This window comes from Ipomoea triloba, chromosome 13 (genome assembly GCF_003576645.1).
Source record: "Ipomoea triloba cultivar NCNSP0323 chromosome 13, ASM357664v1".
Taxonomy (NCBI): domain Eukaryota; kingdom Viridiplantae; phylum Streptophyta; class Magnoliopsida; order Solanales; family Convolvulaceae; genus Ipomoea; species Ipomoea triloba.
In genome coordinates, this window is record NC_044928.1 from 7,566,993 (window position 1) to 7,588,094 (window position 21,102).

At 38.3% G+C, this 21,102-nt stretch overlaps 1 long non-coding RNA gene across 1 annotated transcript; it reads left to right on the forward strand.

Moving 5' to 3' along the window:
- Nucleotides 1–15,091: 15,091 nt before the first annotated feature.
- LOC116000808 lies at nt 15,092–16,894 on the forward strand. Its single transcript, XR_004094171.1, has 2 exons — nt 15,092–15,322; nt 16,435–16,894. It is a non-coding gene; the product is annotated as an uncharacterized LOC116000808 (long non-coding RNA).
- Nucleotides 16,895–21,102: the final 4,208 nt, after the last annotated feature.

Here is a 21,102-nt window from a genome sequence, read left to right on the forward strand (position 1 = left end):
CCCAGTTAGGGCCTTTGTGAATAGATCCCCAAGTTGTTCTCCAGTCTTTACAAATCCAGTGGAGATTAACCCTTGTTGTATCCTCTCACGAACAAAATGACAATCAATCTTTATGTGCTTCGTTCGTTCATGAAACACTGGGTTTGATGCAATATGCAGAGCAGCTTGATTATCACACCATACCTTTGCAGGGATTGGAGCTTTAAAACCAGCCTCAATCAGAAGGTTGTTTATCCACATCACTTCACACGTTGATTGTGCCATTGCCCTATATTCAGACTCTGCACTCGAACGAGAAACCGCATTCTATTTCTTACTTTTCCATGAAACCAGATTACCTCCAAAGAAAACACAATATCCAGTTGTTGATTTACGATCCTCTTTGGATCCTGCCCAATCAGCATCAGTAAAACACTCGATCTTAGTGTGACCATGATTTTTATACAAAATTCCATGCCCTGGAGCTCCCTTCAAATAACTCAAGATGTGTTCTACAGCTGCCCAGTGCTCAACAGTTGGGGATGCCATATACTGGCTCAAAACACTAACTGGGTATGCAATATCTGGACGAGTTATTGTCAAGTAGTTTAACTTCCCAACTAATCTCCTATACCTCTCAGGATCTTCAAACAACTCCTCCTCCTTTGACAATTGCATGTTTGGTATCATAGGAGTATTGCATGGTTTAGCCCCTAGTTTTCCTGTTTCAGAAAGTAAGTCAAGTACATATTTTCGTTGAGACAGTAATATACCTGTTTTATTCCTCATGACTTCAATAACTAGGAAGTACTTCAGTGGTCCCAAATGTTTTGTTTGAAATTGACTATGAAGGAATGACTTAAGAGATGAAATTCCTTCAATAACTAGGAAGTACTTCAGTGGTCCCAAAGCATTCATCTCTTCAATCATGGCAGTCCGCCACCCAAGATGAGACAAGGCTTCCTTAACAGTTTTAGGAATGGAAATGGAATCAAGGGAAGCAATAAAAGAACATGATACAGAGGACAACTGAGCATATGACGCAAAAGAGGATATAGGATAAGTGCAACTGCGTTTACCTTTTTGAAAAGCAATAGGAAGGGTATCATTCAACGGTGAATCAACTGATTCAGAGGTGGTTTCAGGGATTTGAGTTGGTACCGAGTCAGGAAGAGAAGCTTGAGGCACAGTAAGAACGAGAGCAACAGGCCGAGGGTGACGAGAATAGACTTGTAAGACCGGAGGAGTAGGAACAGGATAGGGACAAATGACGTGACTGTATACATCAAGATGTCATCCCCCTCCTCCCCCTAACCAATAGCATCCGGAGAAGAAGGAAAGAAAGGAACTTCCTCATGAAAAGTGACATCAATAGAAACAAGGTACCTACCAAGCTTTGGAGATGAACACATGTACCCCTTTTGCACACGAGAATAACCAAGAAACAAACACTTCAGAGACTTAAGATCGAGCTTGGTGAGGTTAGGGTGGACATCTCGAACAAAGCATACACAACCAAATATACGAGGGTCAATATGGAACAAAGGTTGTGATGGACACAGAATGTGGTACGGAGTCTTTCCATCCAAAACCACAGAGGGCATGCAATTGATCAAAAAATAGGCAGTGGAAATGGCATCAGCCTAAAACTGCTTAGGAACCTCCCTTTGGAACATCAAGGCCCTTGCAGTTTCAAGCAAATGCTGATTCTTGCGCTCAACTACCCCATTTTGGGAAGGTGTGTCAACACAAGAAGATTGATGCAACATACCTATGTCATGCATATAAGAGGAAAAGGGGTACGAGAAATACTCTTTAGCATTGTCACTGCGTAAAATTTTGACATGAACACCAAATTGAGTTTTAATTTCAGCACAGAATCCACGAAACACATCAAACAATTCAGAACGAGACTTCATTAAATATAACCATGTCATTCAAGAGAAATCATCAACAAATGTAACAAAATACTTATAGCCAAGTTTAGAAGTCACAGAACACGGACCACAAACATCCGAATGTACTAACTCAAACAAAGTAGACACACGTTTGCTAACTCTAGGACTCAAATGCACACGACGGTGCTCAGAAAACTCACACGACTCACAATGTAAGAACGAAAAACTATGAAACTGTGGACACAACTTCTTCAATAACGGGAGGGAAGGATGCCCCAAACGACAATGAGCATCTATCAGAGAGACAGCACCCGAACAAGCAACCAACTTCGACCTTGCGGTGTCAAGAATGTAGAGACCCCCAGACTCACGCCCCTCACCAATAACCCTCTTCGTCATAAGATCTTGAAACAGACAATGATCAGGGAAGAACGTAACAGAACAATTTAAAGCACGGGTAAGCTGGCTGACCGAAATCAAATTGAACGAGAAATTAGGGAGGTGCAACTTGCAAGACAGATTGTAAGGGGAGCGTGGGATCGGCGTAATGGTGCCAGACCCAAGTACATGGGAGGTGGATCCATCCGCTAAGGTGACAGGGGAACTATGTGGAGAAGAAGAAATGGAGGAAAATAAACTCGAATTACCTGTCATATGGTTTGTGGCACCCAAGTCTATAACCCATTTGGATGAGGATGAGAGACGACAAGAGGTCGTGTTACCTGAGTTAGCAATAGTAGTGACTGAAGAGGATGAATGTTTCAAAGAGTCTTGGTATTGAGAAATCTTGGCAAACTCATCAACAGAGACCATGATTGTTTTGGAAGATGCCTCAGGTGTAGAGGCAACATTGGCAGAAGAATTCCTACGATCCTTTTGCAACTTCCTACAGTCCCTCCTTATATGCCCAGGCTTTTGACAATAGTTATACACAATGGTGGAAGTACGCCTCTGGGAATATCCATTATTCCCACCGTGAGGATGGCCGGAAGTGTGCCCTTGGGAATGACCACCATTCCCATTGTGAGGATGACGACTAACAAGGGCACTACTAGGTGGGATGGGACCTAGCTGTGTCAAACTCAGAAGGAAGACCTGCCAAAAAACTCATAACAGCCAATTGTTCTCGTTGCTTTTGTTGCTCTTTAACATCAGCAGTGAATGGCATGAGTTTATTAAGGGCCTCATATGTTCTCTTAAATTCCATAAAGAAAGCAGTGAGAGACAAATTGTGCTTCTCGGCATGATAAAAAGACTTGCAAACATCATACATACGAGTGATATTCCCCTTCCCAGAGTACAAGTATTCCAAATAATCCATCAAATATTTAACAGAAGAACAATGACTAATGAACCCAAGAATAATCTCATCTATAGAATTACAGATTTTTAAGAACAAACGTGCATCATCCCGCACCCAATTAGCATCTTCTTTTGTCTAAGTGAGGTGGTCTTTTATATCCAAACTACTGAGATAAAGCTTAATGACCTGAGACCACTCTAAGTAATTAGAATCATTAACCTTACAGTCCGTGATTTTGGAATTCACAGGAACAATATCAGTTACAACAATCGACTTATTCTCAGCCATACCCACAAAAAATTGAGCCCAAATAGATCAGAAAACAGTCAAAAAAGGTAACCGAAGAGCGTACGAGACAACCTGATTGAAGAACTGCAATAACCGAAGCAACACTGGTCAAACCAAGACTAGATCTGAGATCCCTGGAACAAGGCGAGCTCGGAGACGTCGGCCGGGAAATTTTCCGGTGGCCGGAGAAGGCGCACGCGCCGACGCGTGGCGGAGGAGGCGCGGGGGTGCGGTGGCGCGTGAGGCGTACGCGTTGGGCAGAATGGCGGCAAACTTGGCAGTCTGGGTCGCCGGCGGCCGGCGAACGTTCCTAGGTGGGCGGTGACGATAGCGGAGCGGATTTTTTTTTTTTTTTTTATGGTAAAGGCTCTAATACCATGTTCAAAGGTTTTAAGGAAAATACCTTGACTGGCAGCTCTATGTCTCACACCCTTTTGAGGAGAGTACACCATCCTATATATATGATTTAGAAGACATATGGTATGGTCACATGTTTCCATATACCACTACCTCAAAACCCTAGCTTCCAACTTTCCTAATATGTAGGATACCATATTTGATGAATATACCTTATAACAGTGGGAAAGGAGATTGGGAGGCCGATAAGGATCAATGACGCGATGATCCTGGTGTCAAGGTGCGAATTTGCTAGATTGTGCGTGGAGGTGGATATTACCAAACCTCTATTATCCAAATTTAAAATCAATGGTGATGTTCGAAGGATAGAGTATGAAGGTTTGTTCTTAGTGTGCTTTAGTTGTGGTGTTTATGGTCATAAAGATGAAGTCTACCCAGTCAATAGCTTGAAGCAATTAGATAAAGATAAGCACAATCCCATATCAGAATTTGAATCCAGCGAGGTTAACACTTCGAATACAATATCACCTCTAACCCAGAGTAGGATAACACAAAAGCCACCGGAGCTTAGTGAGCTTTTCGACCTTTGGATGTTGGCTATGAGAAACCCGAGGAGAGGACGTCAGCCTAATGGTAGAGGTGCTATGAGTGGAAAATGAGATAGATATAGGGGAAAAGAATTCGTTGCACAGCCCATACTGCCGGTTACAACGAGTCTCTCGCGATATGCCGTTTTGAGCCTGGAAGAAAATGAGATTGAAGAAGTAAAAAACGACCATGTGTTTGAGAAAAATGAAAGCTCAAGACCAAATAATTTATTAAGTGGAAAAGGTAAGAGATCAGCGGTCCAAGTTAATGTAAAACAAATTCTTAACTCCCCTGACATTGGCAAGAAGAAGACAACGCAGGGTCAACCTGCATTTTTTGCGGGCTAGGCTGGAGAAATTCTAGCTCGACCCATTTTCGTCCCGACCCGTATAACCCGTATTCCCACCCCACCCTCAAATTTATTATGTAAATGGTATATTAATATTTTAAAATATTGTTACTACTAAGATTTGAACCCTTAACCTTTCACATAAAACATTACTATTGAAACCAACTATGCAAAAAAACACTTGTTAAATATTTTTATATACATATATATTTATTTAGATCATTCACATGCATAATATATAATTTATTTATATTAAATTTATTGCAAGTATTAATTAATACAATTAATTGTATTTTTATATAAATATTAATTAATATATAATTTATTAATTTATTTATATTAAATTTATTACAAGTATTAATTAATTTAATTAATTATATCTTTATATAAATATTAATATAAAATTCATTAATTAATTTATATTAAATTTACTACAAGTATTAATTAATACAATTAATTTTATATTTATATAAATATTAATATAAAGTTTATTTATAAAATTAAAATATAATTATATTATATATAGTGTGTGTATATATATGTATAAAAATACATGGTGTTTGTTCAAAAGGTTTAATGTGTTTGGTTGGAAATGGTGTTAGTTGTTAACTTAAAATTTAGGGGTTCAATTCCTAACTTATACGTAATAAGAATGGGACGAGTTCGAGTAGTGTGGTGATTAACATTGAAGAGTATGAGAAAGAGGTTAGAATGAGGGAGCTTTTCGAGTTGGAACACCATGGTGACCCCCAGATGGCGAGACCAATGTTGAAACCCTAAACTCCTGATTACGATGATACCAGAGGAGACCCCCCAATTTTTCGTTGTCTTTATTATCTTTTGCTTATAGGCTGAATACTTGGTTGAGCTCGTCATAATGAGTTCATGACAAAACCCGAAGTAACTCTTAGCCGAAGACTTAGAAGAAAAACCCGAAGTAACTCTTAGCCGAAGACTTAGAAGATCTCAAGAATGAAGACTAAGAAGATCTCAAGAACGAAGACTTGAAGGCCGAAGAAATATCAAGACGAAAGAAGTCAAGTAGACTAAGGCCGAATACTGGAAGGGCCAGTCTCTTGAGGCTTAAAGAAGACTGAATAATCAAGTTGATTTATTTGAGGAGATGATAAGAGAATGATAAGGTCAATCGTTCTCACGAGCACCCAAGGCATAAGGACTCTAAGGACATTCCCTAGAATATTGTCTTGTCGATAGCCATGTTGTGGATGATCATTGTCAAACAGATTCTAGGAAACAATCCCAAGGAGCATTAAATGTCATGTCCTTTTGTGTAAGACAAAAGACAAATTGTCTTTACACTAAAGTAGACAAACGGCTACAAAGTACTAACATCCACATGGGTCAACTTTACCCAGCGGATATTACACACTAGACATAGGTTTTGAAATTTGATTTCCCTCCAACGGAATAAAATCTCATGCCTATAAATGCCCAAGCTCCCTTCCATTTGGAGCTGCTAGTTCATACGTGCAATAGGCTAACAAAAGCTCTCAAGAATTTTAAAAGCGTGCATAATATTCGAAAAAGCTCAAACTCTCAATCCAGATTTTTAGAGAAATCTTGTGCTACTCAAGTGTTGATTCAAGAAGCTCAAGCCAATATTTCCAAGTTGGAGAAAAGTTCAACCTTTCAACCAACCTCTACTTAGGAGAAGTAGAAAGAGACAGAGTAAACTCGGAGAAGTTGAAAAACCTACAAAAGCGTGGTTGCCTAGCTTTGTGATCAAAGGAGCACGTTTTGGGGAAGATATTGTACTATAAACGGAGATAATAGTGCAATCCTTCACAAGTTGTGAAGAAGAGTGGAGTAGGCTTCGTTAACAGCCGAACTACTATAAAAACCCCCTCTCTCTCTCTCTCTCTCTCTCTCTCTCTTACTCCTTTACTTACTGTTTATATCTATTGCATTGCATACTCACGAACCAAGCCTAATATTTCCTTAACTATCAAAATAGTGCAAAGTGGTACTAAAAACCGAATCTTTGATTAACTTCTAACTCTTTTTAAGGGTTTCTACTTGCAAAAATTTTCAAAACCTAGTGAGTCTATTCAACACCCCTTCTAGACTCACTCCTCTACCTATCGGGACCAATACAATGGAGGAAGATGGGCCCCCGGCTGGCAAGGCAGATGCCGGTTGTGCCTCCATGAAGGATGTGATGGTGTGTTGAGGTGTCATTTCTTTTCTGGTTTGGCCTCATTTTTTTGTCCCATCCCCTCTGTCTTGTGCTTTTTTGTTTTGCTTTTGCTTTTTTGTTCTGGGCGTATTTTTTCTGCTTTTCTTGTTTCCCATGATGGTTATTTGTTGGAAGACTATACTGCGCAACAGAAGAAGGACATTACTGATTTGGGTTTTTGGGCTATTCTTGAGCTGAAGATTAAGGAGTTGCCAATTCGATTGGGTCAGTGATTGTTTGCAAAATTTGATGCTGAGAGGATGTGTATCCAGTTGGGTGAGGGGGAGGTTTTATCAGTTAGGGAGGATGATGTGTACTCCATTTATACGTGCACACAATATAAAGGGATAAAGCACATCTTACATATCATTTATGCACGTTAGTTTATTGACATGTAAAATATTTAATTTATTAATTACACGTTAGTTTTATTTATTAAACTATTGAATGAAAAAATTTAACAGAAGACTAATTATAATAAGTAAATAAAAAATAATAAAATAAAATTAAAAGAGTAGAATTAAATATAATAATGTCATGGCTAAAAAAATATATATATAATAGTGTCATAATTAAAGATTACAAGTTAAATTTGTTGGATTCATGTTTGAATATTAACATGAGGAGATAGACCCAACATAACGAAAATTTGATTGAAAAATTTGAACATATTGTAGATTGAACATTAAGTGTTAAAATGGCGCACCTAAATTTTGTTCAAAAGTTTTGTTCTTGAGGGCATGAGTAAGGGGTTTGGCAAACCCCTTAGTTCAAAAATTTTGTTCTTGAGGGGTCTAGTGTTGGAATTTTTAGCTAAAATGGCTATTTTGAGTGGCTATTTTGTGGTACAAATATTTGTAGGGTCCACTTCTGATTTGGGTCGGGTCAAAGTGGATTTGGGTTCTTCGTATATGAGACGAAGATATTGATATATTGTATGCTCAAAATGGGTAATAGGTGAATGAAAAATTGATTCTCAAAGTGAACCTATTTGAGAAATGTTGAATTAAGCTGACAAGCTTAATTACAAATAGGAGTGAAAATATAATAGGCCAAGTCAGGCTTTAGAAAATTAGGCATGGGCATGCTATATAAATTTAAGGCCTGGGCCTAGGCCTGTATGTAGGTTTTTTTTAGCTCAAGCCTGAGCTTACCAATAACCTGGTATGGCCTGAAGTCTGCTTAACAACCACGCACAGACAAACATTCAACGCAATTCCCTCTCTTGTGATTCATAATTTTTAAATTATGAAGATACAATTTCAATTTCTAAGGCGATGTTCTTCCCCATCAATAACATAGACAAAAACAAACAAATTACAACAACTAATAACAACAGAAAAAAACAAATAAATAATAAAAAACAAACAAATAACAACAACAGAGTAATGGTTAGAGAAATGATAAACCAAAAGCAATTTAACTTTCAAATTGGCACAACACATATGGATTATTCAAACTAATACAGCTGTTGTGCCAAATTATACAGATAGGAAAAGAAAGGACGAAACTATGGAGCTCCTCTTCCGCTAGGCAGATGCAGCAGCAGATCAACCATGATATGGGAATGTTCGTTGACGGATTTTCACCACTAGAACCAGCCCGCCCATTAACTTTAACAGACCCAGCCCGTCGCCATCGCTCTCGGCGTTAGAGTGGGTGTCACCCCTTTGCTCGCCGACGTTTTGGTGGTGAATAGCAGCCATCGAGGTCATGGCGGCAGAGGATTGTAGCTGTGGTAGAGCCAAGATGCTATCACAGTCTTGGGGAGTTGCAGAAAAGGGGAAAGAAGAATAGAGAAGGGAGGTAGGGTTTTAGAGAGAAATTGAGAGAAGAGAAAAAGGAATTTCATTCATTAATTCAAAACGCATAATCACAAAGCCAACTATATAAGGTCAAATTGGCTATTACAGCAAGGAAATTCCCTCAACAAACTTCCGGAATCTGCTCAGGATAACAGCTCAGCCAGACAGCGTTCATACGACGTCGTCGGATCGCTCCGCCAACTTCTAGGCTTCAAACAACATCGTCCAGGTTAGTGTTAACTGTTTCCAACTTCTGGGTGTCATACAACACCGTTTCGTGGCCTTCATCCCTTAGTATTTTCTTCCCAATTTCCCCTGTGACAACTTTCTTCTCCAAGCTTGTTCTCGGTCTGATTCCACTTGCCATATTCATGACATTATCCTCTATTCCAGCAGATCCTTGTCCCCAAGGATAAAAAGTGGGGAATTGCTTGGTTATGTGATGGAAATCTTCTCAAGTGACTGCCTCTTCAGGCAGATTTGCCCACTGAACCAGAATTTAAACCACAGCTCCATTATTTCTTTTGACTAACATTTTACCTAGGACTGCCACAGGTTGAGTCAGTACCATGCCCTCAGGATCAGTAATAGGCAGCTCAGGTTGTGGGGTAACTCCTTCACCAACCCTCTTCTTCAGTTGAAAAACATGAAAAACTGGGTGAATGACAGTCTCACTAGGCAATTCCAGCTTGTATGCTACTTTTCCAATCTTTCCAATGACCTTAAATGGTCCATAGAACCTAGAAGTGAGCTTAATATTAGTTCCGACAGCCACAAAAACTTGTTTGTAGGGTTGTATCTTGAGGTAGACCCAATCCCCAACCTCAAAACTCCTTTCACTTCTATGCATGTCAGCTTGTTGTTTCATTCTAGCTTGGGCTTTTTGAAGGTTCTCCTTAAGAATAGCCACCATTGTAGCCCTCTCTTTAAACCAGTCATTGCCCTCCCCTTCTTTTACCACATCAAAGGTTAAGGTTGGTGGTAGGTATCCATAGAGTGCTTGGGAAGGAGAACACTGCAATGAGGTGTGGTAATTAGTATTATACCAATGTTCAACTAGGTGTAGCCATTTAACCCATGTTTTTGGGCTGTGAAAGACCATGCACCTTAAATAGGTCTCCAAGCACTTATTAACTCTCTCTATTTGCCCACCAGACTGTGGGTGGTAGGCAGAAGACATGCTCAAGTTAGACCTGCAACTGTTTGAATATAAATTTCCAGAATTAATTTGCTTACAAAAACCTTGTCTCTATCACTCACAATGTCTTTGGGAATGCCATGGAGTTTGTAAACATGTTCCATGAACAACTCAGCCACCTTTTCAGCTGTATAGGGGTGGGATAGGGCTAGGAAATGGTTGTATTTAGTAAATCTGTCCACTACCACCATAATGACTAATATGCTCTGCCAAGCTTGATCAGGGATTTTCAGTGGTTGTAATAATCCAGGATAAGCTACATTTTCATCTTTGCATCTTTGACAAGTATCACAAGCCCTTACTGCCAGTATTACTTCTTGCTTCATTCCCTTCCAATAAAATAGTTGTTTGAGCCTGTGGTAAGTCACTTGTTCTTCATAATTTTTATGACTTCTTCAAACCAAAGTGGTCTGATTGTTGAAACAGCAAGTAATTCAGCTTGATCAATACTCTCTTTTCTAGACAATGCATCAGCCACACAATTTTCCACTCCCTTTTTGTATTGGATAGTATAGTTCAATCCCAACAGCTTTGTTAGCCCTTTCTGCTGCATTGCTGTTGTTATCTTTTGTTCTAATAAAAACTTCAAGCTTTGATGGTCAGTTCTGATTGTGAATTGTCTCCCCAGCAGATAGGATCTCCACTTATCAGCTGCATTGATTATAGACAAGTACTCTTTTTCATATATTGACAGCCCCAAGTGTCTATTTCCAAATCCCTTGTAAAATAAGCCACTGGTTTGCCTTCCTGCATCAAAACTGCCCCCATCCCTTTGTAACAAGCATCAGTCTCTACCACAAACTCTTTGTTGAAATCAGGTAGTGTGAGTACTGGGGCAGTACACAAAGCCTTCTTTAATTCTTCAAAGGCAACTTCAAACTCAACACTCCATTTGAATGCATCTTTCTTAAGCATGTTGGTGAGTGGCCTGCTTATAGTGCCATAGGACCTATGAACCTTCTATAGTAACCTGTGAAACCTACGAACCCCCTCAATTCCTTGATATTAGTTGGCTTAGTCCAAGAGGCCACAGTAGACAACTTAGCAGGATCAGTCTATAAGCCTTTTTCTGAAATTATATGCCCAAGGTATTCTACTTTTGTCTTAGCAAAAGAGCATTTGCTTAGCTTAACTAACAATTGATGGTCCTTCGTGATCCTTAGAACCTCTCTTAGATGCTCCCAATGGCTTCCTAAAGAGGGACTGTATACCAATATATCATCAAAGAAAACCAATACTATTTTTCTGATCAAGGGTTTAAACACAAAGTTCATGAGTGCCTGAAAAGTAGCTAGGGCATTAGTTAAGCCAAAAGGCATTACCTTGAACTCATACAACCCCTTATGTGTCCTAAAAGTTGTATTATACTCATCTCCTTCCCTCATTCTCACTTAGTGGTACCCAGCCCTTAAATCTAGCTTAGTAAAGACCCTTGCATTTGTCAATTCTGAGAATAGATCTTCAACCAAGGGAATAGGAAACTTATTCTTGATTGTTATACCATTCAGAGCTCTATAGTCAATGTAGAATCTCCATGTATTGTCCTTCTTAGGCACCAACAATACATGAGATACAAAAGGGGAAGTACTGTGGGTAATTATGGATGCTGCTAAAATTTCTTCAACCATCTTCTCTATTGTGTTCTTCTGCATAAAAGAGTACCTATAACGCTTGAAATTTATAGGTTTAGCTCCTGGTATTAGGGGAATTTCATGATCAAAGGACCTCTTGAGAGGTAGTGTCTTAGGTTCCTCAAATAACTCATGGAATTCATGTAAGATTTCAGCCAACTCCTGCATCTTTGGATCTGTATCACATTGGTGGAGGTTCCCTATCTCCTCCCCTTCAGTTATATGAGTTGTACCTTGCACCAAATAACCTTGCACTTCTTCTTTTGTCCACCTTCTAACCTTTTTTTTAGTAGCCTGCTGTAATGAAATCTTTTTGGCCATTCCCTTCAGTAACACTTTTCTACCATCTTTGTGGAATGAGATGCTATGAGGCCTGGTATGTAATTGGATTGGTGCAAAAGTGTCAATCCAATCCATCCCAAGGACCATATCACACCCTCCTAACCTGAGCACCCTAAAATCCTTTTCAAAGGTTTCATTCTGCACTTGCCACTTGAGCCCACAACATATAAAATCACAAGCCAACTTGTCTCCATTAGCTACTGTCACTGTAAGAGGTTTGCCCTCTTAGATGCAATTTTCATTTGAATGAGCAGTTTAGGATCTATAAAGCTATGAGTGCTCCCACTATCTACCAGGATGGTAATTGGCAGTTTATTAATGGTACCCACTAATTTGATGGTGTTCATTACCTGACCTCCAATAACATCACACAAAGTCACCTCAACCTCCTCTTGCTCACCCTCAGGTTGATCCTCACTAGGCTCATCTCCATGTTCTTGGGGCTCAGTTTCCTCAATTATGTTGAATGTAGGGCCTCTACACTTGTGACCAGGACTCCAAGGTTCAAAACATTTGAAGCATCTGTTTTGTTCCTTGAGTTGGGTTTTGAATATGTTAATTTCAGGAGATTTAACACTGGATTGGTAGGTGTTTGAGGCTGTGGTTTTGGGTGTGTTTTTGCTGTTTTGGGGTCTAGTTGGCTCAAAATTTCTAGGGTTATAAGGTCTGGTGTATTGTTGTGGTTTTTGACCAGTATAGGTGGATTTTCGTGAGGGAAAATTAGCTTTCTATGGTTCATTTGTTCTCAGTCCCTTCTCAAACTACCTTGCTACCATACTACATCCTCCAAGTTCCCAGGCCTAGATGTTCTTACAAAACACCTCAGTTGCTGCTTAAGCCTTACTATAAAACTGTCCAAGAAGTACTGGTCAGTTAAGTAGGGATATATTTGAAGTAACAGTCCTCTATATTCCTCAAATTTATCAGCAAATTCAGGAACATTTCCCACCTGTTTAAAGTTGGAAAACTCCTCCATTACATCAACATTATTCTCACAAAATCTCTTACAAACAGCCCTGTCAAAATCAGTCCACTGAAACTTTACTCTTAAGCCATTTAAATACCGTTCAAACCATGGTTGAAAAAATCGCTAGGCGCTCCACGGACGCTCGGGGAGCGCCTAGCGTCTAGGACGCCTAGGCGGGGATTAATCGGCACCTAGGCGCCAATGTATTTTTTTATTTTATTTTTTATTTTATAAAAATTTGTTTAAGTATTTCTAACTTTTTAAAGACTAATAATTATAAGTTATATAATACTTTAATAGTTAATACTAAAATATTAAATATTAATCTAAAAAATATCTAGAGTTTGTACAATTTATGGTTATTTTGCTCAAAACGATGTTGTTTTGAGTGAAATAACCCATTAAAAAAAAAGAACAATATTTAATTGTCCGAGTAGGCGGCTTAGTCGGTGCCTAGGTAGTCAGCACCTAAGCGGCCTACGCGGTGCTTAGGCTGCCTACGCGGAACTTAGGCGGTCGCCCAGTCGGCCAGCCACCTAGACCACCATTTAAGGTGATACGCTAGGCGGTCGACTGGCACCTATCGCCTAGGCGGGGATTAATCGGCGCCTAGGCGGGATTTTTGCAACATTGCTTCAAACCATACTCCAACCCTTCCAGTCAAGTTTACACACAGCACATTCATTACTTCATTCCTAGGGATTCTAGCAAGCATAAAGAATCTCTCACACCTCACTATCCACAACCTAGGGTGTTCATAATCAAAGAGGGAAAATTCTTGCTTATACCTCATGAGGTCACCTCAATGGTTGTGATTTAGCTGCCTAGCATCCATGTTGACCCTCCTAGGAGCCCATTCTCTCTCAAAAAGCCTTAGACCCCTTGGAAGAGGAGTGTTCTCTCCTTGCCCTTCATCTTCATCATCAACCTCATGGATTTCAGCATCATTATCCCCAACAGGTTCCTTGCCGGGCCTCTTTCTAGGTGCAGAGCCTCCTGACTCAGGAATTAGTGGGTGGGTGTGAGCTCTTCCCTGGATTGAGGAGGGATCAATAACAGGAGGGAGAGGTCTGTTTAGCCTAAGTAGCTCAATGACCTCAATTTTCCAGGCCTCCATTTGGTCTTTAAAATCCTAATCGGAGTCCTCCATGGTCTGTACGCTAGCTGTCTGTCTGTTGCCCTGCTCCAATACTTGAGCTTCTAGTCTACTCAAGCGATATTTCATGGCAGCAGTGGGGCTCTGATACCAAATGTCACAGTCTTGGGGAGTTGCAGAAAAGGGGAAAGAGGAATAGAGAAGGGAGGTAGTGTTTTAGAGAGAAATTGAGAGAAGAGAAAAGGGAATTTCATTCATTAATCCAAAAAGCATAATCTGACAGTACACAAAGCCAGCTATATAAGAAAAAATTGGCTATTACAGCAAGGAAATTCCCTCAACAAACTTCCAGAATCTGCTCAGGATAACAGCTCAGCTAGGTAGCGTTTATACGACGTCGTCAGATCACTCCGCCAACTTCTAGGCTTCAAACGACGTCGTCCAGGTTAGTGTTAACTGTTTCGACCTTCTGGGTGTCATATGACACTGTTTCGTGTCCTTCCTCCCTTAGTATTTTCTTCCAAATTTCCTTTGTGACTGCTTTCTTCTCCAAGCTTGTTCTCGGTCTGATTCTACTTGCCATATTCATGACAGATGCGGCGGTGGATATTAGTTATACCAAGAAGTAGGCTGAGCACCCTCACCTCTACATCTCAGTCATCGCCATCGAAGTTCTCCCTCATATTCATCGTGGCAGTTCCAGTGGCGATGGAGGGGCATAGAATGTGCTTTTGGATGGCTTCATAGATGGAGGCCGATTAGGGTTTAGTGGTTTAGAACTTTAAATATATACTTAGGTACTTTGGGTTATATTTTAAATTAAAAAATTTGCTGGGAATATATATATACATAGATACATATATGTATGTATGTATGTATGTATGTATGTATGTATGTATGTATGTATGTATATATGTATATATTTATACAACACTTAAAATACAAATAGTGTGGACTAGTTATCGCCGTTAGATCGTGATTTTGGACGGGTGGATGTCTTTTTTTTTTTTTTTTAATTTTGTCTTTTTTTTTTTGTTTGTGTTTGTAGCGCGGGGAGTTTTTTATTTTTTCGGGGGTAGGTTGGGTATTTCGTGGATGGTCCATTGATCCACACCCACAATTATCTCCACTAGCTCGATTAAACCTGTTGGATTTTTGAAGTTCTCTCCACTCGCTTCTACACATGTTGTTGGGTGGGTTTGTGGTGTCGCCGAGGTGTTTCGTCAATGAGGGGTGCACAACGTCTGAGTCATAGCAATGGTTGTCGGTGGGGTCCAGACGAGGAGCAAGCGGCGGGGACCACCGACCCGATGTGGCGTTTAGGGTATGTTTTCTTCTACTTTTTAAGGTTTTTTTTTCAAATATGTGCTCTTCGTGCTGGGTTTTGCGATGTATTTGTTGCATTTACATTTGCAAACGGCGGCTCGGGGTGTCATCCAAGGTTCATTTTTTTTTTTGTTTTCTCGTGTTTTGGTTGTCGTTTTATTCCTTCTTTTAGTTGATTTGTATGGTGGGGTGTTGATGGGTTGCCGAATTTTGGCCACTATTTGTATTCGTAGGATTTTTTTTAAAAAAAAATTTGATTAGGGGTTTTTTATTGAGTTTTATTTTGGTTGCTTCCTATTCTATTTATTGTGTTTACTTTCATAATTTTAGTTATATATTTTTTTAATGGCAGTTGTTTTCCATCTTCATTTCAGTTGTAGGGGTTGTTTTTTTTTTTTTTTAAGGATTTTCTGTTCTGTATTTTGCTTGGTGGGTTGGGGTTTTTTTTGGGTGTTTTTCGGTATGTTTTGTTTTTCTACTTTCATCTTTGAATTGGTGTATATTTGCCTGGAAATGGGTTTGTCTGAGGTGGGTTTTGTGGTTTTTGGTGCATTAGGTTGTTGCTTTCGGTTTTAGTGTTAGAGCTTTGGCAGTTTTCATGCTAGTTGTATTTTGCTTTATTGATTTTGTGTGCCGTGTGGCTGATATATATTTCCCTCATCCTTGGACGATTGGAAATGTTGTTTGCATAGTTGGGTAGCAGTGTGTGCATACTAGTTTTATCAATTTATAATACTAGTTTTATCAATTTGTAATATGTTGCTTTTGTGTTTTTTTTTTTTGTTTGAGTTATAGATGTGTACTCGTACTGTGTGATTGAGTTGTTAGCATGGTTGAGTATTAGTGTGCACTTTGTTCTATAACGTTCAAACTTGTTTTGGTTTTTATTATTGTTCATGTCCTTGTTTTATGGGGATTGAATTAGCTGTGTGCATGGTGGGATATGAGTGTGTGCAGGTTGTCGTATAGTGTACTATGTGAGCTTTTTTTTTTTTTTCTTTCTTTTCTTTTCTTTTTTTTTTTTTTGTGCGGGTTGGTTATGTTCACCCTAGGTAGGTGTGTGGTTTAGCTGTGTGCATGGATAAGGTATAAGTGTTGTGTTTGTTTCAGGTAAGAAGTCGGTAATATGTGCTGGTTTGGATGCTAAGCGAATGCAAATGTCTTGGCAGGATTCAAAGAATAAGATTGATTGTGGTTGTTTCTTATGCATCACATGGAGATCTATGTTAGCAAATGCGTTTCAAAGTGGAACTGCGGCCTTGTCAAAGGAGACACTAGTAAGCCAAACAAACTTAGGCTGCAGTACATGAAGAACATAACAATATCTGAATTCAATGTGTATATATCGAGGAATCTATTTCGGCCGTACCTGTCTATTTGTACACCGCTCACTTCTCTGTAATGATGCAATTTTCACTATGTACTTTTTTAGGTTCTCCTATGAGGTTGTCTAAACTTTTGATGCTAAGTTGACTTTTGATGTTAAGTTGTTAAAAATGTTTGTCCACCTACAATTTGTTTGTGGGTTTTGGGAACCATATTTAATTGGTAATGCTCTTTTTTTTTGTCAGTGATATAATCGTCCTCTTTAAGTGTGCATCATATGGTACTCGGTGATGCACATTAGTTTACACTGTCTCAGCCCATGTGCACATCAGCTCAGAGTAGTATGCATTTTGTCTGAATCATGTAATTCGCCTACGCTTAGAATTCTAGGTGTGCACACATGTGTCTAGTTGTGTGTGCACATGTATTCCCTGCTAGTCTAATTCTATGTGCACTGAAAACCCATAATTAAAAATCCATGCATGCAGACTAATTTAAAATAATGATGATGTGTAGCCTTAAGTTTATTCAATAATAAGTCATTTAAAAAAAATCATTTTGTTGTTTATTTAGTACGCATTTCAATTACTTTGTAATCAGTTTTTTTAGTGATTTAAAATTAATGGCTCTCTAGTTTCCACACAGAGTTGCATTGGGGGGAAGCGCCCTTGCACACATTTGTAAATTTACAACACCGCCGTGCACACCTGTATTCCCTACTAATATCTGCGTGCACATACGCCCATTTTTGTGTGCACTGAGGCCTATTAGAATTCTCAGCGTGCAGACTAATTTTGAAACAATGATGTGTAGTCGTAACTTTATTCAATAACAAGTCATTTCACATTTTGATGTCTATTTAGTACGCATTCCAACTACTTTGTAATCAATTTTTTTAGTAATTTACAAATAACGGTTGTCTAGTTTCCATATGGAGTTGCATTGGGTTGGGGGCTGGGGGGGAGTGTGCTTGCACACATTTACAAATTTACCACACCACCGTGCACACCAGTATTCTCCGATAATACCTGCGTGCACATACGTCCAATTATGTGCGTTCACATACGCCCAATTATGTGTGCACTAAGGACCCATTATTAACATTCCCAGTGTACAAACTAAATTGGAAACAATGAAGTGTAACCTTAGCTTTATTCAATAATAAGTCATTTAAAAATTTAGCATTTTTTTTTGTCTATTTAGTAAGTATTCCAACTACTTTGAAATCGGTGTTTTAATAAATTCAAAAATAACAGCAATTCAGTTTTTCGATGGTGCTCTTTTGTTTGGACAATTGCAGCTGTCATGTTGGCCTTCTCGGTTGCATGTATGGCACTTTCATAGTCCTTTATGCTCTTCTCTACTACTTTTTCCTGAGAGCTTTTGTATCATTTGCCACTTCCTTTGTTTTTTGCTTCAGTAGGTGGTTTTAGATAGGCTTCTACCGGTGTGGTTTTCCCAACTACTGATTCAAGTATGGCTTGTTTGCTACCATTTTTAGAGTTTTCATATCTCCCCCATTGTAATTCTTCCTTGTTTGCCACTGTTCTAGACACTAATATGCAGCACTATTAGTGCACACAATTGTGTAGTATAATGCACATAGCAGTATAATGTCATTTTTCACCGTGTCTGTATTCCATTGATCACAGTATAATTAGTGCACACACCAAATGCCCTACATGCACACACTAATATGCATTACTATTACCTCACGTAGTCACGTACCTAAGTGTGCACAGTACCTTATATGTGTGTGCGCAGGGTGATTACAGTGGCATTTTTGCAGGAATGCGCCGCTGTGTGTGCTGGAGTGCATGGTCGTCTCATATCATTGCCTACGGTCGGTGGTACGGCCTACTGTGTATTCATCGGTTGCTCACCATGTCATAGTCGTGTCATTCATGATATGCATAGAGTGCGCAACCAAAACAGTACTCATCCAACTTGGTCTACACTTTTCTTCTATTCCACCGGTAATAATGATGGGATTACTAACTTGAGTGTTCCGCCTCCACGCCGGCTTCATTCGCATCCATGTCTTCTCCTCTACTCGCAGTCTTCCGTTTCCCTCGCTGACTAACGTAGTCGCTGTAGAAGATGTACACTAATCCTACCAAAATTACATCCCTTATTTCTTGCTGCAAATCCATACCAATTATAACTCTTATTGTATTCCGTATTCTTTCTTCCTTAATTACCCTTTGTTTCAATTAATTAAATCCTGGATTAATTTTGATATCTTAGATCTCGTCCCTCCCTTGTTTCTAATCTAAAGGCCATTATTAGTCCACATGTTTGTATTTTAATGGTGTTTGCATGTGAATGCAACCATATATATATATATATATAACAGTCTTGACCTGCAAGCTCACAGGCTAGACCTTACTCATATAGGCCTAGGCCTATTTACTAAATAGACTTTAAATAGGGCGTAAGCCTGATCAATTTATTAAATAGGCCAGGCCATAGGTCCTTATAAAGGGGTCTGGTCTATTTTCACCCCTAATTACAAAGCTTAAGATTAAGCTTAATTACTTAATGTGCTGGCCTCACATAATGAGGTGATTAAAGCTTGGAAAGCTTAATTTGGATTTGAGAATGAAATGGCAACAATTTGGTGTTTTGGTTATTAAGCTTTGTAAAACTTAAGTTGAATTGAGGGTTCGGTGCTAAGCACTGAATCGATGGCATCGAATTGATGCTTTATGCAATGATTCATGCTGCATTGATTCATGTTGCACCAATTCGTGCTACACCGAATCGTGTTGCACAGTTTCGATGCAGATCTGGATCTCAATTCGGCTAATTCCAAATGGTCATTTCGGACGTACAGACTTCTCGGTCACTCAAATATTTTTGAACACGGTCATTGTGGTTGGTACAAATTAGTTGCGTATTAATTCGTGACCTTTGATATTATTTTTAAATAATAAGTACGACTGTTTCAACCGTTATAATCCAAATATTAATTGGATTACTTAATACCATAATTGCTAATCATTCATAGCATCCCCTATACATTCATGTGTTTGAGCAGTAGCTTTTGCACCCCAGGAACCAATGTAGTTCAAGTAGAAGCCAAAAGAAAATACTCTATTTTTTTCTCTAGCTTTGTCATTTCGTTCCCAAAACTCTATATTTGTGTATATAAAGTATATTATTTTGTATATTATCAAATAATATATACTCAGTACACAAATAATATATTTATTAATATATTAAAAATATACTTTTTATTCATAATTCATAGAAAAGTTTACCTAAATATAATTGCTATAATATATTTTGTGTTTTTAATTAACATATTAATATTTTTTCAGTTAACATACTATATGCATATTAAAATAAATTGAAGATATATATGTTAACTGTATGCAATAATATGTTAACTATATATATATATATATATATATATATATATATATATAAAATATTAATTATATTAGGTACATAATTTATGTACTTGCATTTAATAAATTATGTGTCTACAGTTAACTTATTATGCATAGGGCCGTTGCACAGGGCCCCCAATTTTTGGGGCCCCAAATTTAAAAAATAATAATAATATTTATATAGTCAGGGGCGGATCCAGCATGGGGACAGTGGGGACAGCTGCCCCCACTCACCCCACCCCCACCCCCTATGTAGCCCTTGTATGTATATGTGTATGTATAGTACACTTTTAGATATAAGTATATGAAAACGGACATAAGTAACCAATTGATTGAGTGGTCGAGTTGGTTGAAGCGTGCCTTTATCCAGAATAGGGCAAGGGTTTGATGCTGCTTAGCAGCATACGTGATTATGTTTGAAGCTTTCTTCACTTGTTTTCCATCCCCTTCTAAGCTTGGTATATATTCATTCCTTCAAAGCTTTTTTCATTCACTTTATATATATAATAATGAGATATATTCATTCCTTCAAACCTTTTTTCATTCCCTTTATATATATAATAATGAGATGTGTAATTTCTAATGTATTTTTTTATTTAAATTATTTTATTAAATTAATTATGTTTCATATATTGTTATTAACATTTTTATAAAGTTTTAGTGTGTTTTATTTTTTGTCTATATCCAACAATATTTATGACTATATTCCTTTTAAGTGATTCAATTTATGTGTTTTTTATTTGAATTATTTTATTAAATTAATTATGTTTCATATATTGTTATTAATATATTTATAAAGTTTTATTGTGTTTTATTTTTTGTGTACATCCAACAATATTTATGATTATATTTCTTTTAAGTGATTTTTTTAAGCTACATCTTTTATATTTCGCCCCACGGAAAAATTTTTCTGGATCTACCACTGTATATAGTATATATATCAGCGAGAGACGAATATATGACAGCAACAATTCTTACGTAATTCATAATTGGACGGCAACAACAACAAATTACAAACCATGTTACCTTGGTTTCAAAAACCAAAAAAAAAAAAAAA